The 22,015-nt window shown below is 44.5% G+C and overlaps 1 protein-coding gene across 1 annotated transcript in view; it reads left to right on the top strand.

Moving 5' to 3' along the window:
- The first annotated feature begins 460 nt into the window (after positions 1-460).
- LOC126249622 (melanopsin-like) overlaps positions 461-22,015 on the top strand; it is a 191,668-nt gene continuing 170,113 nt past the window's right edge. The window contains exon 1 of the mRNA XM_049951294.1: positions 461-535. The gene's annotated coding sequence lies outside the window, so the exon portion shown is untranslated. The remainder of the gene's footprint in view (positions 536-22,015) is intronic.

Below are 22,015 nucleotides of genomic sequence, written 5' to 3'. Positions count from 1 at the left end.
CTTATTTTGAGCTCTCTTCCACTGAGCAGAGTTTCTGGGATATCGGGTTGTGGCACTTGACGTGTTCTCCTCGTTAGTAGTAGGAAACCTAAGAGTACAGATATGCCTCACTGACTTTACGGACAACTTGTCGGAGAAGGCTAAACCGAGGTGAAGAAGGCCGCTCGAAGGTCTCATTAAAATGAGGGTCACGAAATGGGCACAAAACGTGACAGTCGACCCAGAAGTTGGGATGAAGGAATGAATACCGTTATTAAGGTTATGACATCGGTCGGAAGCCAGTGAACTTTGTGTGACAGTACACGTGGTCGGGGATTTCAATGCTCGTAGCTGGCTCGTTTGTAGGAGATGAGGACGAGTGCTGACCTTGCGCGGCGGCGGACCCCCCCCCCCCCCCCGCCCCCGCCTCCACAGCCGGCAGGCGCTCGCTGCCGCCTAGGCCAGTGCTCCGCCGCTGGCGCCGACGTTCGCAGCCGCAGCGCGGAGCCACAATGCGCCTCCCACCAGCCACTGCACGCTCCCTGAACGTCGGCCGGTACGTATCAGCTGTCACTGCCACACGGCTCAACGCAATGCGCAGTTACCAGCGTTACTAGGCTAGATACCTAATCGTGAGAGTAGACGCCAGTGTTAATGCGGAAATGTGCCAAAAGAGTAGAGAGCAATATGAGGTAAAAAGAACGAACGTGTATATTTCTTGAAGAACCATAGCAGAAGTATTGTGATAAAAGTTTACTGTTATTATGTGAAGAGAGAGAAGAATGAGGAAAGTTGGCAATACACTGGAAATGATATAAATATGAGTCATAGAGTATCTTTCTACTGTAAGATGGGCAGAATTGTATCCTCTGATTTATGGAAGAAGCTGCAGCACAAAATGGGCTCGGAAGTAGCTCGCCAATGTGTCTGACGTGCAGCTGAGCCAGTGAGATAATAAACATTGCCACTGTGGACCTAGCAGCTATCTCGACTTCCAGTAAACTGTTTCTAAGCAGTAATTATAATGGAGACTGTGTCATACAGTTCTATTTTCGTACCATCATCTATGAATTTTTCCCAGAAAAGCTTGAACATATCCCAATAGACGCATCTGCGGGAAAACTTCGTGTATCAGCTGTTTGTGAATAATACCAAACCTCCGAAAAATATTCGTTCCTGGTCCCAGGACGTTTAGAACATACTAAATTGTCTGTTTGAGATAGATTTCGAAAGGTCATTTTTCCATTACACATTTACTGAAATTGCTAGTGGTAAACATTCAGCACGCTTTTAATTAAAAACGTGGGAATAATTGCACAGCATACTGAATAAAAATTAGTTCCATACGTCACTTTATAATGGTTGTGTAACTAACAATAAATTTTATTACTAGAAGGAGAAAAAATATTACGTATTGACTAATCTACCAAATAGGAACACACATCCGCGAATAGTTGAATCAGAAACACCCACCTAGTAGCTCTCCTTGTTGGCTTGAGGACAACAGACCCAAGTTGTGGCACGACTTAACGATATACAGTAGTCGCTGATGAGTCACGTCTTCAAAGATCTCTCCATAAGATTTTGGTCAGGTGACTTCGGGGTCCAACCACGGGTCCTTATGTCCTTGGAGCGTTCTTCATACTCTTCTAACATAATTCGGGCGTGATGGGGCTATGTATCGCTTCGCTGGAGATACAGATCACCTATAGGGTGCTGGATGCACAGGATCCTACATTAGATTGGAACATAGTTTGCCGGTGAAAGACGATTGAAGGGCTTTGTTTGACAACTCGCTGATGGACCACTCGCTCAAGAGGCATTCGACGTACTCTTTCCGTCCCACAAGGTGACTCCATTGCATGTGCCTTGACGTACGGTAACCGCACGTACAAGTGTGAGGTAGTTCTATACTTTTCAAGTGGAGTATAGGGTGGCTTTGTATGTTTCGGCTGCTCACTTATTTTGTCGCCTAGCACTGAACACTTATCTTTCGTGATGTTGCCCCCGACTATACTTGTCGGCGACCTCTGTCTTCATCACGCTGCCTGCCTGAGACACTGCGGCTGTCTTTTAACCAAGTATTCCTTATACACACATTCAGTATTGGTGTGTCCAAATCCCGCTGCATGCTTGACCTACAGACAAGATATTCGATGTGCTGATCTGGCTGCGCTGACATTGCACATCATGCTTATCCTGTACTTGAATGTGAGGCCGACGGCCAGAAGAAGTTGTGACGACATCAGAGACACGTGGCTCACCGAACTATTCCATTAGCTGCGGCAATACGAGCGCTCTCTCTCCACAGCAGTGGTTACGTCTAGTTCTACTGCTCCCAGTGGATTCGTCAGTGCCATATAATTTCATATTCAACTACAACATTACATTAAACGTGAAACCCTAGTTTCCCGCAAAAGTTCCGACGAAGGAAATAATGTTTTGAATGCGATCAAAGACAATTTTGAACACTAATTGCTTGTAGTAAATCAGTCGAGGCGACAGATCACTGATTTAACCATAATTCAACATACACACCAAATTTAGCTACACACAAAACTATACGTTTGAATAGTGAAAACGTCTCTATCTAACGTGACGTATGATTAACTGAACTTGATGCGAATAGACGAATACCAATCCCTTGTTTGATCAGATTACGGGTTGAAATTGAACTGTAACAGAATCCCTGAGGAATTCTGCGGATGTCAACTGAAGTTTATAACTTTACGTACCATCGACTTGCATAAATAGCCTGTGGCAGTTCGCAGAAGAAAATAAACCAACTCAATTAATATTCTGGAAAATTTTCCGTAATAAGTAGGTTAAAGCAACAATGCAAGAAAATTATTATTGAAAGGAACCAAAAATAAAACTAGTACTTATTCCCACACTACTTCTTTCAAAAATCACCTCCATAACTATTTCATAGTGATCACCATGCTGTCTAGGCCTACCACAAACACTCCAATATCCCAGGAAACTCACTCACACACTTAGAGGCTGAATATTGGCAACTCTTTTGGAGTGCTGTTTTCTTAACTCTTGAGATCACTGCGGAGAATACGTTACTGAAGTATTTTCTTTTGAACGACCGGGTAATAATACATGTCAATGCCCTTTGTGATCTCACTCGCTTCTTAACTTTGATTGGCAGGGCAGCTGTTTTGAAAGTACTCTGGTAATGTTTATTTCGGAAAACTTGGAAGACGTTTTGCAAAACTGTATCTCGATTCTTAAGTGACTGGTTATCTTGAATTTCGTGTATCAAAACATTACATAAACGTTTCTGCACAGAGTAGAAAAGTTTTTACTATCTTTCACTTCCTAATACACCGTAAGCTGTCTACTGAACTTAACACTCCTAGCTTTCTAATGATCGTCGACACTGCTTCGTTTCAAAAGATTTTCGTCATGTGTTGCGAGATATAATATCAAAACAGAAATACCGTAAAATTTTTCGGAGGAATTAGCTCTACTTTGCTTTCCTTAGCGCATAGATGTAAATGATAATCCATTTGTTCGTTTGATGGCTGGCGAGTTCATGATATGTGCTGTTTAGGTGTTGGCAGATGTTACTTATAAAATCACGTTCCAGGTTAGCGAACGCGCTCCATGACACATGAGAGACATACAGAGCTCCATTTCCTTGTAGCTATTACCACGCACGAAGAGAGGAATTAAAAACTATCGTATCGGATGTTATTAATGAGGAATGAAAGTCAATTGTCGACTAAGAACCAAGACACGGTAACACGGAATATTTTCATAATTATTTGATTAGCACGACAGAGGTACTGACCGAACCTATTATGCTACACTGGAAGGCGAGTGTACAACAGAATCGAAATTAATGTGCCTCGACGAAGCGTTACGGGATCTCTTTCTTTTCATATACGAAACGACTTATCAGACAGGGTCATGATTATCCTCAAATTGTTCAAAAATGTTCAGATGTGTGTGAAATCCTATGGGACTTAACTGCTAAGGTTATCAGTACCTAAGCGTACACACTACTTAACCTAAATTTTCCTAAGGACAAACACACACACCCATGCCCGAGGGAGGACTCGAACCTCCGCCGGGACCAGTCGCACAGTCCATGACTGCAGCGCCTGAGACCGCTCGGCTAATCCTTCGCGGCCTAAAATTGTTCGTTCACGAAACTATTTTCTATGAAGGAGTTTCCTCTCAAGATGTTTGTAAATAAGTGCATAACGACTTTGAAAGAATTATCAGTTGGCGCAACGAATGTCGACCTCCTTTAAATGTTGATAAACACAAGATAGTGCCCTCAACAAAGGGAGAAAACCTGGCTGAATTCGATTACGGGCTCAGTAGTAAGCATCCGAATTTACAGAAAGGCGCTGCTAGAGTCGTACATGTCAGTACAGCCTAAACGGAAGTGCAGCGGGGGACATGCTCAGGAAAGTTAAATGGAAATCTTTGAGGTAAAAGCTGCGCTGTTTCAACAAAACCCACCTGTATGTCTCTAGTAACCTGGTATTGAAGGAAGACACAGCAACTATTCTGTAGTAATTAGTGTGCGTACCGAGGGATATAGGATGCTATTTTGCTCTCGCATCGTACGCAAATGGAACAGAATGGAAAGTTGCTAGAATCGATTCTAAGTACCAGCCACCATGCTCAGTACACTGATTGCCAAGTACATATGTGAATTCAGTTGTAGATGAGGATACTCTGTGCGAAATTAAAATTAATAAATACTGATGAGCCTTAACTTTATGAACAGCCTTTTTTCTTAGGAAAGAGATCGCCTGGTTCACGTAGAGGGATGGGTATCCCAGTGCGAAATGTTTTCGGAATGCGGTAGGGTAAAACAGTATCGTCAGTGGACGCAATTTCGAAGGACTTTGAACAGCTACTGAATTAAGCAACTTTGAGGCACAGCAGGTCAGGATGTCTGGGCTCTGGCAACAAGCGTTATGGAAACGGCGAAGCTCTTCGGCTGTTTACGTCCTGCTAGCATTAGTATCTACTGGAAGTGTACAAACGACAGTTCAAGCTGCAAGTTTGACCATGGTCGGCGATGGCTTGCTAGCACGGTAAAACAATTTCGACGATAAACTTCAAGAAAACTTTCAAATGTGTAAAGCGAGTTGATCTTCAGTGACTCTGCCGGTTTGTGTAATTTTATGTCCAAACGATGTCGTAAGTTACCATTGTAGTGGACACTAGAATGTTGTGAGGATACAGTGGGAAAATGAAACACAGTGGACCAATCAGGTAAATCACGTTCCTGGGTACATCACACTCAGTCTTGATCGCAATTTTTTTTTTAATGCATTGGAATGAGTGACCGGTTTCGACTCTTTCATAGAGTCATCTTCAGACTCTGTAAAGATATATTGCCAAAGTAGTGTAGCCGTTATAATAAGCATATAAAAGATACATAAAAATAAGATAACTAATAATGAATTATACCCACAGTGGAGGATGGACACTGCCAGACGAGTTTCGTCGACCCTCGACGATTGTGTAACAGCTGACTGCATTTTTTTTCCTTTATTGTATTTCGATTCCCCCCGAAGGGGGGGGGGCTGACAGCAGCTTATTAAGCTGCTCTGCAGCCTACAGACTTTTTAAAACGTAAGATGAAGTTAAGAAAAATTAAAAACAGGCGATAAAACGGGGACTTAAAGTGTAAAATGGCGGAAAACTGTGGAACGTTAAAACATAAAGCAAAGGGTTGGCAAATCGAATAAAAGACAGAGGATGCAGACAGGTAACATAGTAGACAGACAATTAAAAAACCTGGCGACAGTCTGGTTTCTGTTCGCAAGAGATATAAAATCACACCCAGCGACAGTAAGATGGCCGTTCGCAACACTTCGGAAAAGACACACAACACTGAACACTCACTGTAAACACTCCACTAAAATATTGGCACAAAGGACACACCATAGCCTAGGGCTGATGGGAGGGTGGACCTGGACAGATGAGGGGGAAAACAAGGAGGGAGGAGAGGAAAAACGAAAGGGGGGAAACCAAAGGAAGGAGAGGATTCATAAGGGGGGGGAGGGGTAGGTCAGATCCGAGAGGGAATGGGAAAAGGCAGAGGAGGGAAATGCAAAAGGACTCAGGGGAGAGAAGGGGGACAGAGAGATGGTAGGTGGGGAAAAAATAGGATGGAAAGGGGGGGGGAGAGGGATCCCAAGAAAAGGATGGAGGATAGGAGGGGGAGGATCATAGTTGATAGGAGGGATAAATGGAGGGAGAGAGGGCATCATCCAGGAGGGGGAGTTGATGGAAGCCACCTTGGGAAAGGAGATGATGGGTGTAGAGATGGAGGGTTGGGGGGACACAACAGTGAAGACGTGGCAGGGGGTGGGGATGGGAGAGGACAGGAGCAACCAGAGGGTGAGGGGGATCAAGGTGGCGGGAGGAGTAGAGTATGCGGATATGTTCGAGGAATAGGAGCAGATGGGAGAAAGGAATGAGGTCATAGAGGATCCGTGTAGGGGACGGGAGGCGTATACGGAAGGCGAAGCAGAGTGCATGACGCTCAAGGATCTGGAGGGACTTATAGAATTTGGTGGGGGGGGGGGGCAGATATCCAGGCGGGACTGGCATAACAGAGCATGGGACGGAGTAAGGATTTGTAGGTGTGGAGGATGGTAGAAGGATGCAACCCCTATGTCCGGCCAGAGAGGAGTTTGAGGAGTCGGAGGCGGTTGTGGGCTTTGGATTGGATGGAGTGGAGATGAGGAATCCAGGAGAGGTGACGGTCAATGGGGAGGCACAGGTAGGTGAGGGTGGGGGGGAGGTGGACGATGGGCGCAGACAGTAAGGGAGAAATCCAGGAGCCGAGGAGCGAATGGTACAACCTACGATGATTGCCTGGGTCTTGGAAGGATTGATTTTCAGGAGCCACTGGTTACACCATGCGGCAAAAAGGTCAAGGTGTTTCTGGAGAAGGTGTTGGGACCGATGGAGGGTAGGAGCGAGGGCGAGGGCGAGGGCGAGGACGAGGACGAGGAATGCAGTGTCATCGGCAGATTGCAAGAGGTGTACTGGAGAGGGAGGGAGGGGGGGTGGTTGGGGCATATCTGCTGTGTACAGGAGGTAGAGCTGACTGCAAAGAGGGAACAGATATTAATAGGGCGGGACACACCCACCGTTCTGAGTATGGCATCATACGAACCCCATCAGAAAACACGTTCATGGTTAGATAACTTACTACATAACTATGAAGGAACAGTTACAGTTATAATACCTCATAATGTCAATTATTGATCATTATTCGTCAGTGAATTTAATTTATACTATTAAAATGGTTCATTGGTATGAAATAGAGTATGCTGCCCTCTAAACTCAGAACTACAAATCTGCACCAAAGATTGCCGTTGCCCCAGCGCTGAAGTGGATAATCGGGGGTTACCATGGAAATAGCGTCCTGTTCCGCTGTGGACATGCTGTCAAAGACTGTACTATGGGAAATTACGTCGTATGTTACAGTTATGTGCCATAGAAAAATGGTTCATTTTGCTCTCTTCTGATGTCAGCGCCATGAAAGTAACCGTAGTATGGCGGAACCATACTAATATTTCGATAATAACAGTGGAACGATTTTACTAAAGTGCATAAATAGTTGCCGCAGAAACGGTGACCTAGCTCGGTGAGGCAGGCATCAGATGATCAGAGATTATAGTGTACTGCGAATTATATCGCAACGGTTCACATTTCGACTACGAAAACAGTGTTTCCATAGATAACTCTGCAGTTGTTATAGAAATAGCGTCTAATTTTCACTGCGACAATATATGGTGCTGTAACAAAGTTATAATTGGAGGACTTTGACGCCTTAGTCAATATAGCATAGTATTCGTCATTATGACAAAATTATACGTCATAAAAGGATAAAATTAAAGGGTTACAATCAGCTTAAAAATCTCTTCACAAGAAATTCTCTATATGAGGTTATAGTATTGGCAATAGGATGCTGTAAAAGTGTGTGGTGATTGGTGGGAATAGGTGCCTGATACCGCTATGGAAAAGTACAAATCGTACATCAAAAAATGTTTATGCACGCTTTGTACTTTTCCATAACGGTATCAGGCATCTGTTCCCACAATCACCATACACTTTTACAGCATCCTGTTGCCAATATTATAGCTTTCCGGGCGGGAAGGAGCGCCTGGTCCACGGCACGATTCCGCTCGGCGGATTTGTGTCGAGGTCCGGTGAACCGGCCAGTCTGTGGATGGTTTTTAGGCGGTTTTCCATCTGCCTCGGCGAATGCGTGCTGGTTCTCCTTATTACGCCTCAGTTACACTATGTCGGCGATTGCTGCGCAAACAAGTTCTCCATGTACGCGTACACCACCATTATTCTACCACGAAAACATAGGGGTTACACTCGTCTGGTGTAAGACGTTCCCTGGGGGGTCCACCGGGGACCGAACTGCGCAATAACCCTGGGTTCGGTGAGGGGCGGCGGAAGGGTGAAGTGGACAGCGGTAGTCGTCGTGGGGTTGTGGACCACTGCGGCTGCGGCGGGGACGAAGCCTCTCCGTCGTTTCTAGGTCCCCGGTTAACATACAATACAATACAATACAATACAATACAATACAATACACAATAATCTCTGATCATCTGATGCCTGCCTCGCCGAGCTAGGACGCCGTTTGTACAGCAACTATCGATGCACTTTAGTACAACCGTTCCGCTGTTATTACAGAAATATTAGTGTGGTTCCGCCATAGTACAGTTATTTTCATGGCGCTGGCATCAGAACAGAGCAAAATTAACCGTTTTTCTATGGCACATAACCGTAACATACTACGTAACTCCCCATAGCACAGTCTTCGACAGCACGTCCACAGCGGAACAAGACGCCATTTCCATGGTAACACTCGATCATCCACGTCAACGCTGGGGCAACGACAGTCTTTGGTGCAGATTTGTAGTTTTGACTTTAGAGGGCAGCATACTCTATTTCATACCAATGCACCATTTTAATAGCATAATTTATATTCACTGACGAATAATGATCAATAATTGACATTATGATGTATTATAACTGTAGCTGTTCCTTCATTGTTATGTATTAAGTTACCTAATCATGAATGTGTTTTCTGATGGGCTTCATATGATGTCATACTCAGACCGGTGGGTGTGTCCAGCCCTATTAATACCTGTTCCCCCTATGCAGTCAGCAGTGACACAAACGTCGAGGGTCGACGAAACTCGTCTGGCAGTGTCCACCCCCGCTCTGGGTATAATTTATTATTATTTATCTTATTTTTATATGTTTTTTACATATCTTTTATACGCTTATGATAACGCCTACACTACTTTGGCAATATATACACTCCTGGAAATTGAAATAAGAACACCGTGAATTCATTGACCCAGGAAGGGGAAACTTTATTGACACATTCCTGGGGTCAGATACATCACATGATCACACTGACAGAACCACAGGCACATAGACACAGGCAACAGAGCATGCACAATGTCGGCACTAGTACAGTGTATATCCACCTTTCGCAGCAATGCAGGCTGCTATTCTCCCATGGAGACGATCGTAGAGATGCTGGATGTAGTCCTGTGGAACGGCTTGCCATGCCATTTCCACCTGGCGCCTCAGTTGGACCAGCGTTCGTGCTGGACGTGCAGACCGCGTGAGACGACGCTTCATCCAGTCCCAAACATGCTCAATGGGGGACAGATCCGGAGATCTTGCTGGCCAGGGTAGTTGACTTACACCTTCTAGAGCACGTTGGGTGGCACGGGATACATGCGGACGTGCATTGTCCTGTTGGAACAGCAAGTTCCCTTGCCGGTCTAGGAATGGTAGAACGATGGGTTCGATGACGGTTTGGATGTACCGTGCACTATTCAGTGTCCCCTCGACGATCACCAGTGGTGTACGGCCAGTGTAGGAGATCGCTCCCCACACCATGATGCCGGGTGTTGGCCCTGTGTGCCTCGGTCGTATGCAGTCCTGATTGTGGCGCTCACCTGCACGGCGCCAAACACGCATACGACCATCATTGGCACCAAGGCAGAAGCGACTCTCGTCGCTGAAGACGACACGTCTCCATTCGTCCCTCCATTCACGCCTGTCGCGACACCACTGGAGGCGGGCTGCACGATGTTGGGGCGTGAGCGGAAGACGGCCTAACGGTGTGCGGGACCGTAGCCCAGCTTCATGGAGACGGTTGCGAATGGTCCTCGCCGATACCCCAGGAGCAACAGTGTCCCTAATTTGCTGGGAAGTGGCGGTGCGGTCCCCTACGGCACTGCGTAGGATCCTACGGTCTTGGCGTGCATCCGTGCGTCGCTGCGGTCCGGTCCCAGGTCGACGGGCACGTGCACCTTCCGCCGACCACTGGCGACAACATCGATGTACTGTGGAGACCTCACGCCCCACGTGTTGAGCAATTCGGCGGTACGTCCACCCGGCCTCCCGCATGCCCACTATACGCCCTCGCTCAAAGTCCGTCAACTGCACATACGGTTCACGTCCACGCTGTCGCGGCATGCTAACAGTGTTAAAGACTGCGATGGAGCTCCGTATGCCACGGCAAACTGGCTGACACTGACGGCGGCAGTGCACAAATGCTGCGCAGCTAGCGCCATTCGACGGCCAACACCGCGGATCCTGGTGTGTCCGCTGTGCCGTGCGTGTGATCATTGCTTGTACAGCCCTCTCGCAGTGTCCGGAGCAAGTATGGTGGGTCTGACACACCGGTGTCAATGTGGTCTTTTTTCCATTTCCAGGAGTGTATTTACAGAGTCTGCAGATGACTCTATGAAAGAGTCGAAACTGGCCTCATACTGCAATAAATAAATAAAAATTGCGATAAAGACTATTTTAAATTTAACAAATTTTAAGATCGCTAAATATGTTTCCAAAAATTCCAAAAACTTTACATCACACTCAGGTTCTTTCCGCACACACCGTTTTCCACAAGAACGTCTACATGACAGATGCACAGCCAGACTTAATAAGAGTGTGATAATCGCAATAGTACGTTACGGGGAACGGAAATCTGAACGTCTCTGGAACCCGCTGTTGTTGCCGAAGACAATCTGAAGGGTGTGAAACACATCCATTACTGCTCACAACTTGCTTGACTATCGGAAATTGTCCTAAAAGGCAGTTATAACTTTCATCAGATAAAATATATTAATTAAAACAGGTTGAACTTAATGAACGGAGATTAAATCGATAAAATGACATCAGAGAAATCCGTCCAGAAACAATGGACCTCCATTATAATGGTTACGTCGTGACAGATGAAAATGTGTGTCAAATCTCCTGCTTATCACAAGCAGTCGCTTTAACCATTCACGTGACAAGAGTACCCTTCAGTTTAAGCTGAAAATGACAACCAGAGGTCGTTGCACGGTGTCTGTGACAGTAGGACCACTAGCGGAACGTATTTGATGGAGCGACCCGGCTGTATCACGGACCAAGGGATGGGATACTAACTATAATGAAAAACAAAAAGCAGTAAATGACTTTACTTGGTCAGGTAGCCTTCGAAAATAATAGCTGAGAAAAATCCTTGATATTTAAAATCGGAGTCGATCCTGGAAGATTAATATTGTCAACGTGACTGTTTGCGACAACCACTGATTCGAATTTCGTTTTGTAAAAATTTTTCATTTGTTACAATTGATTAATTACGACAGAATCTTTCTCCAGTGATTTGAGTAGCATAAAGACAAATTCCATATGATATGAACACGTTAGAATATGCCTGGGCTGCCATAGAAAACCAGTTCTAAATTGACAGGCGATATTAATATCAGCTGCGTTAATCATGCATGATTATATGGTTCCATCCTCCTCTTGACACATATCAATGACTTTGGGAGGGAAGATATTAAACCGTAGCAATTTTTTGTATCGACCAAAATGTCGTCTAGCCAACACTTTTCATTTATTTTAGACAAGAATCTGTAACTTACTTTAGACATATGCTTTATGAACATGACTGTCGCGTGGCCGGGAAAGGTCACGACTGAAAGTGGGTTTCTGTGTTAGTGTCTAAAAGAGATAAAAGAGAATTGTTTAATAAATATCAGTCACTTTCCTCTACGGACAGACTGATGTTTCCAGCAAGTTAGCAGGAGGAAGGAACTATTTTCGGGCTAATCACCGTATGTCTGCATTAATTTTTAAAAATTTCCATTGCGTACTACAGTTTACTGCTGCGAATGCTGGTCGATTATTATTTTGAAATGAACTCTCTCGAGGTGAGTGCTGTCCAGGTAATGCTAATGGCATTCGACGCCTACCCCGTCGTTGGCAACGCTGTGAGTCCGCATTGGTGGTCTATTTTGAAGCACAGTAGTTAATTTTGATTCATTTTTGTTCCATTTGTACTCGCGTACAATAAATTTACACAGAGTTCCAATTCATGTATTTCATTTCACCCTTTACCGTGGCCTCCTGTACTGTATTTTGTGTTGACATTGAGATACACGCAGCCACATCAGTTCAATATACATTGTGGAATTCTTGTGATGTCGCATTATCGCAAGATATACCGTAATTACCATGACTTATGGAATAACCCTCGTACAACAGAGGGCTAATGGGCAGGTCTGAGAGACAAAATACACAAAAATATAAGTCCCAGTAGAAATCCTTGAAAAGACACTAGGTACTGAATGTAATTGACGATCGGATAGAATATAAAAATGTAACAAATGAAACTGGCTAAAGGATCACAAATATTTGAGAATGAGAGTAGCTGGAGCAGTAATGCAAAGTAGTAGAAACATCCATGAATAGCGGAAAGATAGGTGAAACATACAAAATTATTGAACTGACCTTCAGAAAAAGGGGAAGCACCTGTAGGATTATTAGGAACTCAGATAGCAAGCCAGCAGTAGGCAACGAAGGAAAGTTGAAATGCGAAGCGAGTATATAAGAGAGCTCTACGATCTCAACCAATTTTACATCATTGTAGAAGAGGAAGACAAAGTAGGTGAGGATGAAATGGGGGATGCGACGTTGCGAGAAGAATTCGACAAAGCACTAAAAGATCTAAGTGAAAACAAGCCCTTCAGTGTACATGGCCTTCAGTGTACATGCCCTTCAGAATTATTTTGGCATTTGGGAGAGTGGGACATGATAAAAATGCTCGATTTGATGAGCAAGCTATAGTATCTGATCGAAACAATCTGGAGACCCATCAGTGGAAACTAATATAGGATTTGTGGAAACTAATATAGGATTTGTCTATCCTTCACCATTTTTACGGCTTGACCTTTGCTGGAGGCGCTTTCAACGAGGTTTGTCAATGTCTGTGAAGGCGTGTTAGCCCGTTCTTCCACAACAGCCGAAATCAGAGAAGGTAGCAACGTGAGACTCAAGCGTCTGGAGGGAAGTCGACGTTCTAACTCATCCCATAGGTCTTCTACTGTGTCCAGATCGGGACTCAGGGCAGACCGTTAATTTCAGGAATCTTACTATCCACAAATTATTACCTCACAGATTCTGCATTGGCATGCTGATATAAACAGTAATCGTCTCCTAAATGTTCTTCAGTTCTACAGAATACACATTGCTGTACTATGTGTTGGTATCCTTGCGCATTTAGCGTTTTCTTAAGCACAATAATGGGGCAATACCTAACCACGAATAACATCACATGCCGTGATGTCTATACCTCTACTGCATCGTTGACACTATACATGTTGAAAAGCAAATTTTTCAGGCATTCGCGAATCCCAAAGCCTTCCGTCGGATTGTCACAGGGTAAAACGTGTTTCATCACACCAAATAATTCGTTGCCAATCATCTATTGTCTAATAGTGTCGCTCTTTATACCCCCTCAAATGTCGCTTACTGTTCACTACAGAAAAGTGTGACTTAGAGGAACTTCTCGACCACTGAAATCCATTCTTTTTAGTTCTCTACGCACAGAACCTGTGATAAGTGAACTGCTGATAGTACTTTGGAAATCTCTCTCTCTCTCTCTCTCTCTCCTTCTCTCTCCCTCACACACACACACACACACACACACACACACACACACACACACACACACACACGCGAGAAAAATCACGTAAGTTGTCAGACTGAAAACGTACAGTAAAAGGAAAAATCAGGCGAAAGGAGTAAAAGAATAGAATAGGTAGCTGTTGGTTGAACGATCGCTGAATCAAGAAGAATTAGCGAGCCACTTCGTAAACACCGAAATTCGTTTCTGGCCTCTCATCTCAGTACAACATGCAATCAGGAAAAGTGGGGCTACAGTGGTTTGCTCAGCACAGACAGCACTGAGTGGGTTATCCTTTCTCCGGAGTAGGAAGAGATTGTCAGAGACGGGACATGATATGCGTGTAAAAGGCAGGTCGTTGATGATATGGCACGGAGCAGTTACGAATAGGATGGCAGGCAAATAACATGATTGGCTAACTGTAGAGGTGGGGAGCGAATCAAGAACTGTGGACGTAATTTTTTCTTAACTTCTTTCACAGCTCATGGAGTTTACTAGTATAAAGCAAAAATGAACATGTAAGAGCATGTGACGTATGAACACTATATCGGAAGCGAGCAGTGATAGACGACAGTAAAGGCAATGAATCAAAGAAAATTTGCATTCTTGATAACAACTTAATATTGTTGAAAAGATTATCGGTTTGGATCTCACAGCAATCATTAGATGAAACTGAAAACAAAGCAAAAGTTTTCGGAATTTTTGAAACAAGAAACAAACTTGCATTACACATACACAGAAAAAGTGTCATTAAAAAACCTGCGGCTCAGAGGATGCGTAGTCTTAAGGTGAACAGTAGACCAGGATTCGTGACACTTCAGTAATGGATAAAAACTCCAAATATTGGTGCTTGTTTCGCTGGTGGAATGATCTGTAACAGAATGTACCGTGCAAATATTTTCTGGGAGCAATTTAATTGCCGGAAAGGGCAATCAAACAAAAAATTCCTTTGTTTGTCAGGAACACAAAAACGTCAGTTTAGCAAACAGATACAAAATGTCGCTGCAGACGGTACAAATAAACACAAGCCGCTGTCCTTGCAACAACAGCAGGAGGCCCCAGCACGGCATACTTTCCGATCACCGTAATACAGGGATCAGTGGTGTATTCGTGAATGTTAATTTTCAGAAACTGAGGAGTACATCCAGCATTGCGCTAAGTGGCGTGATTTATCTCATAAAAAAGTTAAAATTTGTATCAGTAATGTAAAATGTACCGGAATGTACAAAACGTAAGAAATAAATTGTCGGAAAAAGAAATACAAGTAGTATGAAGGGGAATGCTGTGCAAGGTGACGTCAGAAGTTGTCTCACTACACGGGGGGGTCCATCAGCATGACTGTGCAGACAGCACAGCAGCCGTAGAAGTGGCAGAGGCGCAAACATTCCCCACAGAGTACCGGTGACAGCCGTACAGTTTGATATCAGTGGGCGGTATGGATGTCATCGTGACCGCCAGCGACCATTCCAATTTATGGTTCACGAAGAGGACCGGTAGGCCTTCGAATATTTGAAGGGGCAATTGTCTGGATTATTGACCTCACAACATTAGGCAACAAAGTCTTGGTGTGCCGCTGCTGTGAACAACTGAAAGCAATCCAAAACAACGCCATTTCTTTTAACGAGGGCTTGCAGTTCTAATATACACTGATCAACCAGAACTTTATAACCACCCGCCTATTATTGTTATAAACCCGTCCAGGCGATAGCAGCATCACGTGTCGAGGACTAACTCCTAGTCAGACACAAGCACGGTACATGTACAGGGTGTTTCAAAAATGACCGGTATATTTGAAACGGCAATAAAAACTAAACAAGCAGCGATAGAAATACACCGTTTGTTGCAATATGCTTGGGACAACAGTACATTTTCAGGCAGACAAACTTTCGAAATTACAGTAGTTAAAATTTTCAACAACAGATGGCGCTGCGGTCTGGGAAACTCTATAGTACGATATTTTCCACATATCCACCATGCGTAGCAATAATATGGCGTAGTCTCTGAATGAAATTACCCGAAACCTTTGACAACGTGTCTGACGGAATGGCTTCACATGCAGATGAGATGTACTGCTTCAGCTGTTCAATTGTTTCTGGATTCTGGCGGTACACCTGGTCTTTCAAGTGTCCCCACAGAAAGAAGTCACAGGGGTTCATGTCTGGCGAATAGGGAGGCCAATCCACGCCGCCTCCTGTATGTTTCGGATAGCCCAAAGCAATCACACGATCATCGAAATATTCATTCAGGAAATTAAAGACGTCGGCCGTGCGATGTGGCCGGGCACCATCTTGCATAAACCACGAGGTGTTCGCAGTGTCGTCTAAGGCAGTTTGTACCGCCACAAATTCACGAAGAATGTCCAGATAGCGTGATGCAGTAATCGTTTCGGATCTGAAAAATGGGCCAATGATTCCTTTGGAAGAAATGGCGGCCCAGACCAGTACTTTTTGAGGATGCAGGGACGATGGGACTGCAACATGGGGCTTTTCGGTTCCCCATATGCGCCAGTTCTGTTTATTGACGAAGCCGTCCAGGTAAAAATAAGCTTCGTCAGTAAACCAAATTCTGCCCACATGCATATCGCCGTCATCAATCCTGTGCACTATATCGTTAGCGAATGTCTCTCGTGCAGCAATGGTAGCGGCGCTGAGGGGTTGCCGCGTTTGAATTTTGTATGGATAGAGGTGTAAACTCTGGCGCATGAGACGATACGTGGACGTTGGCGTCATTTGGACCGCAGCTGCAACACGGCGAACGGAAACCCGAGGCCGCTGTTGGATCACCTGCTGCACTAGCTGCGCGTTGCCCTCTGTGGTTGCCGTACGCGGTCGCCCTACCTTTCCAGCACGTTCATCCGTCACGTTCCCAGTCCGTTGAAATTTTTCAAACAGATCCTTTATTGTATCGCTTTTCGGTCCTTTGGTTACATTAAACCTCCGTTGAAAACTTCGTCTTGTTGCAACAGCACTGTGTTCTAGGCGGTGGAATTCCAACACCAGAAAAATCCTCTGTTCTAAGGAATAAACCATGTTGTCTACAGCACACTTGCACGTTGTGAACAGCACACGCTTACAGCAGAAAGACGACGTACAGAATGGCGCACCCACAGACTGCGTTGTCTTCTATATCTTTCACATCACTTGCAGCGCCATCTGTTGTTGAAAATTGTAACTACTGTAATTTCGAAAGTTTGTCCGCCTGAAAATGTACTGTTGTCCCAAGCATATTGCAACAAACGGTGTATTTCTATCGCTGCTCGTTTAGTTTTTATTGCCGTTTCAAATAAACCGGTCATTTTTGAAACACCCTGTAGTATCAGTGAGTGTGCTGTCCGTATGTAGAATGCGGAAGGTGCGAAATCTTTCTGAGTTTGATCGAGTGCAAATTGCGGCCGCCCAGATGGCTCTGCACGTGCATTTCGGAAACCTCACGACTTGTCGAGTGTTCGGGGTGTGCTTTGTGTCTTCAACACATGGCAAAACTAATGTGAAACCACGTCCAGACGTCGTAGGGTTGGGCAGCCATCCCTCATTACAGATGTCGGACCTCATAGGCTGGACAGACAGGCGGCGAATTGTGGCGGAACTAACATCAGACTTTAATGCTGGGCAGAGTACAAGTGTGTCTGAACACACATTGCAGAGAACACTTCAAACGTTGGGCCTCTGTGGCCGACATCCCATGAATATGCCAATATTAACACCACGACATAGGTAACCACGACTGAAATTGGTGGCACGTAACCATAAGCACTGGACCTTGGCGCAGTGGGAGAGCATCACATGGTCTGATGGAGCCCGTTACCCTTTACATCATTCCGATGGGAGGCTGAAATGGCTCTGAGCACTATGGGACTCAACTGCTGAGGTCATTAGTCCCCTAGAACTTAGAACTAGTTAAACCTAACTAACCTAAGGACATCACAAACATCCATGCCTGAGGCAGGATTCGAACCTGCGACCGTAGCGGTCTTGCGGTTCCAGACTGCAGCGCCTTTAACCGCACGGCCACTTCGGCCGGCCCGATGGGAGGGCACGAATCCGTCGCCTTCCAGGGGAGCAGCTTCTTAACACCTGTAACGGGATGGAGGGAAGCTGGCTGCTGCTCCATTATGCTCACTTGGGCATCCATGGGTCGAGTGGAGCTGATGCAAGGAACCATGTCGGCGCAGTGGTTTCGTACACTGGTTGCAGACCACATACACCCCTTCATGACTATCATGGTTCCCAACGGCAGTGGCATTCTCCAACAAGATAATGCCCCATTTCACAAGATCAGGAGTATGATGGAATGGTTCGAGGAACACAGTGACGAGTTTCGATTGATGTGCTGGCTCCCCCAGCTCGCCAGATCTGAACCCGATCGATCACATCTGGGATGTGATTGAACGTGGCGTCAGAGCTCATTGACCCCCCCCCCCTGTAATTTAGGGGAATTAGGTGAGTTGTGTGTGCAGATATGGTGCCAGATCCCTCCAGCGACCTACCAAGGCCTCATTGCTTCCATGCCACGAAGCGTCGCCCCTTTTAACCGTACCAAAGGTATACCTACCGGCTATTATATAGGTGCTAATAATGTTCTGGCTGTTTAGTGTATGATTAAAAGATGATGGCATCCTATGTGTAAAATAATCATTGGGACTAAGAAGTCCCACACTGGTCCATTGGTATCTCCTAGCGAAGCCTACTGAGGAGAATGTTGTCACCAGGGAAAACGAAATTGACATTCTACGGGAGGAAATGTGGACTGTTGCGTCCCTTAAACGGATAGGTATTCTAGAGAATTAAAAAAAAAAGGAACTGAATAGGTTGACAGTATATTTAGTGGGAAACACTGCAGTACGGTGACAGGAAGAAAAGGCCATCTGGCGAGATAAGTACAAAGTTGTTAATACAAAACTGAATAGCAATAGTGTAAGTAAAAGTCATGAACAGCGTACTGAATGTATTATCGTAGCCAAGGTAGATACGAAAGGAAATCCTACTATGGTGATAAAGTTTTATACGTCAGCTAGCTCCGCAGACGATGAAGAGAAAAAAAACGAGATGTTGCTATGAAATAACGAGACATTTGCTGTAAAAAAATTATTTAAAAAACGTACTTGTTTAGTTACCGTCACTCTCTATATACTCCCCTCCTCTGTCACTACAATGCTTCATGTTAAGTTTCCACTGATGGAAACACTGCTGGAAGTCTTTCACTTTGAGCTCCTTGATGACACGTGCCGCATTTCCTTTCAGTGCGTCAGTAGACTGAAATATTTTTCATCTTAAGGCAGATTTGATTTTGGGGAATAGGTGAAAGTGACAGGGTGCTATTTCAAGCGATTAATGTGGGTGGTCTAAAATGGTATGCTGTACTTCGTTATAAACCTCTAAAGACACAATTCTCTATGAGCCGATGCGTTGTCTTGATGCAGAACCCCTGACTTGTTCTTGCACAATTTAGATTTGTTTTTTCTTATTTTCCCACGGAGTTGAGCAAAAACCTCAAGGTGAAGATGGTGATTAATAGTTCGACTTTCTGGAACCCAGCGAAAACGCTCAATTAGATACATATCGAACTGAAACATATTGACTGAAATAGGAGGAAGGAATACAATAGAAATATGACGGAGAATTTATTGAGATGAAATAGTAAAGGCAGCAGAGGATGAAATGTGTAAAAAGACAAGACCTATAAGGGGACCCGGGATAATACCGGAAATATTGGATTTAACTGACGACTGAATAAAATACAGAAATTTAGCAAACGAAGGTGACGAAAGCGAATGAAGGCGCGTAAAATTAGATTAGTAAAAGGGCAAAATGCATAAACAGGAAATACTAGACTACAAATGCAGCGCTGTAGAAGGATGAAATTGTAGATATGCTACTGCAAGAAGAAACTGACATAGAACTGAAAGACCTGGGATAGACGTCACTGACTCAGATTTATTGAGACCCTTGGAAGAGTCAGTCATGAAGCAAATATTCAGTCTTATGTAAGAGGTACAATCGTAAGAAACAAGAAAAGCAAACTTCAGAATTGGCCAAGCGTGTAATGATTCCAGGAGATGTATAGGTAAGCAAGTTCTAGTGGATGTAGGTTGCAGTTGTTATTCGGAGATGAAGGGGGTTTTGATAGGTAGAGCCGCGCGGGATTAGCCAAGCGGTCTCAGGCTCTGCAGTCATGGACTGTGAGGCTGGTCCCGGCGGAGGTTCGAGTCCTCCCATGGGCATGGGTGTGTGTGTTTGTCCTTAGGATAATTTAGGTTAAGTAGTGTGTAAGCTTAGGGACTGATGACCTTAGCAGTTAAGTCCCATATGATTTCACACATATTTGAACATTTTTTTGATAGGTAGAGCAGAGTGGAGTGCTGTATGCAACCAGTCTTCGAAATGAAGACCATGGCATTAACAATAGCAATAGTACTAACAAACGACAAGGTGACATCGTTTTATTAAAAGATTCAAAGCGAGTTCCTGAGGATGGACTCGGAATCATGTGCACGAGGTTAACATGAACTACGCCAACTAAACTGGGATGTAGTTCAGGAATATTTTCTTAGTATTTTAGTCTAAGGAACCAAAGGTCTCACTTGGCTCGTTGAAAAGTGATAATGTAGATATGAATTATTCTCTTTGTTACAACAATTACTGCCGGCCGCGGTGGTCTAGCGGTTCTAGGCGCTCAGTCCGGAACCGCGCGACTACTACGGCCGCAGGTTCGAATCCTGCCTCGGGCATGCATGTGTGTGATGTCCTTAGGTTAGTTAGGTTTAAGTAGTTCTAAGTTCTAGGGGACTGATGACCACTGAAGCCCCATAGTGCTCAGAGCCATTTGAACAACAATTACTTTTGTTTTTGTGAGAGCACAATTACAAAAAAATGGAGATATCTATAATATGAATCCACCAAAATGTACTACACAAATCACTGAGTAATGGAATCATCCTCAGCCGAAAAAAGAACACCTTTTTAAATTGTGTGTTTAATATATACTGTCAGGTTAAAGTACAATATTTAAGAAATGAAAAGCTTTTCTCACGGATGTGTTGATCTAAATGTTGACCAATTTGATGACAGCAGAGTATACAGCAACGATTCATCACCTGTCTGACGTGCTGAGGAGTCTCAAGAGGGAAAATCATACCAACCGGAGTCTCGTGAACCAAGATCCTCAAACGCGCCGGGAAGAAGTCCGTTGTTGTCTTGTGTGATGACCGAGGTGACCATGAATCAGGACTACCACGATGGTTGTCCAAACTGATTTCTAATATCGAGCGCACAGTGTGCCGACAATTTGTTACGTTGAAATCACGTAATCTGACGAATTCTCAGCAGCACGTTTACTAGGAACTGCTGGAGGACATTTTAAACAACGTTTTGTAAACGACTCCCTTCAGTTTATCTGAGAGTACGTACCGTTAATTACAATATCGTAACAATACCACTCTATAACTTTACAGCGGACTTATTTTACAAGATACACTCCATTGCGGGTGTGTAATATCGCCCTATACCAAGCTGTTCCTACAGCTCAGTTTGCCTTCTTTTGTAAACGCTGCACTTGACTATAAACAACACTTAAAAAGAAGAAAATTTTGTTTTTCTGAACGCTGATGTTGGAACTATTATGCCAACTCCCACTCGACATTGGACTGCCACTGACGTGGGTGTCATTGTTGTTCACTGAAGACTGTCGAAACAGTTGTTAACCTGGTGATCAGACCATGTACGATACTAATGGCACGATTGTCACCAGTCATGAATAACATATGAACTTCGAGGTCAAGTGCTCTGGCATACGCCAAGCGACCAATATCAGTCTTTCTAACACTGAATGAGTCAGTATATGTTAAACGGCTATGTACAGGTGCAGAAGTCATGTGATGTGTTTGCCGTCGTTTCGGAAACAGCTTACAACAGCGTCGCTGTGCCACACTTCCGTTACCTTTGGTGAACGTCACACATGATTTGCACTTCAGTCAACTGTTCGTTAGTAAATCACTCTGTACAGTTAACACTTCGGAAATAAAAAAAACCCGAGACTGGACCGCGCAGTAGT

The sequence above is a fragment of the Schistocerca nitens genome, chromosome 3, assembly GCF_023898315.1.
Source record: "Schistocerca nitens isolate TAMUIC-IGC-003100 chromosome 3, iqSchNite1.1, whole genome shotgun sequence".
NCBI lineage: Eukaryota > Metazoa > Arthropoda > Insecta > Orthoptera > Acrididae > Schistocerca > Schistocerca nitens.
This window is presented reverse-complemented; position numbering and strand designations above follow the sequence as displayed.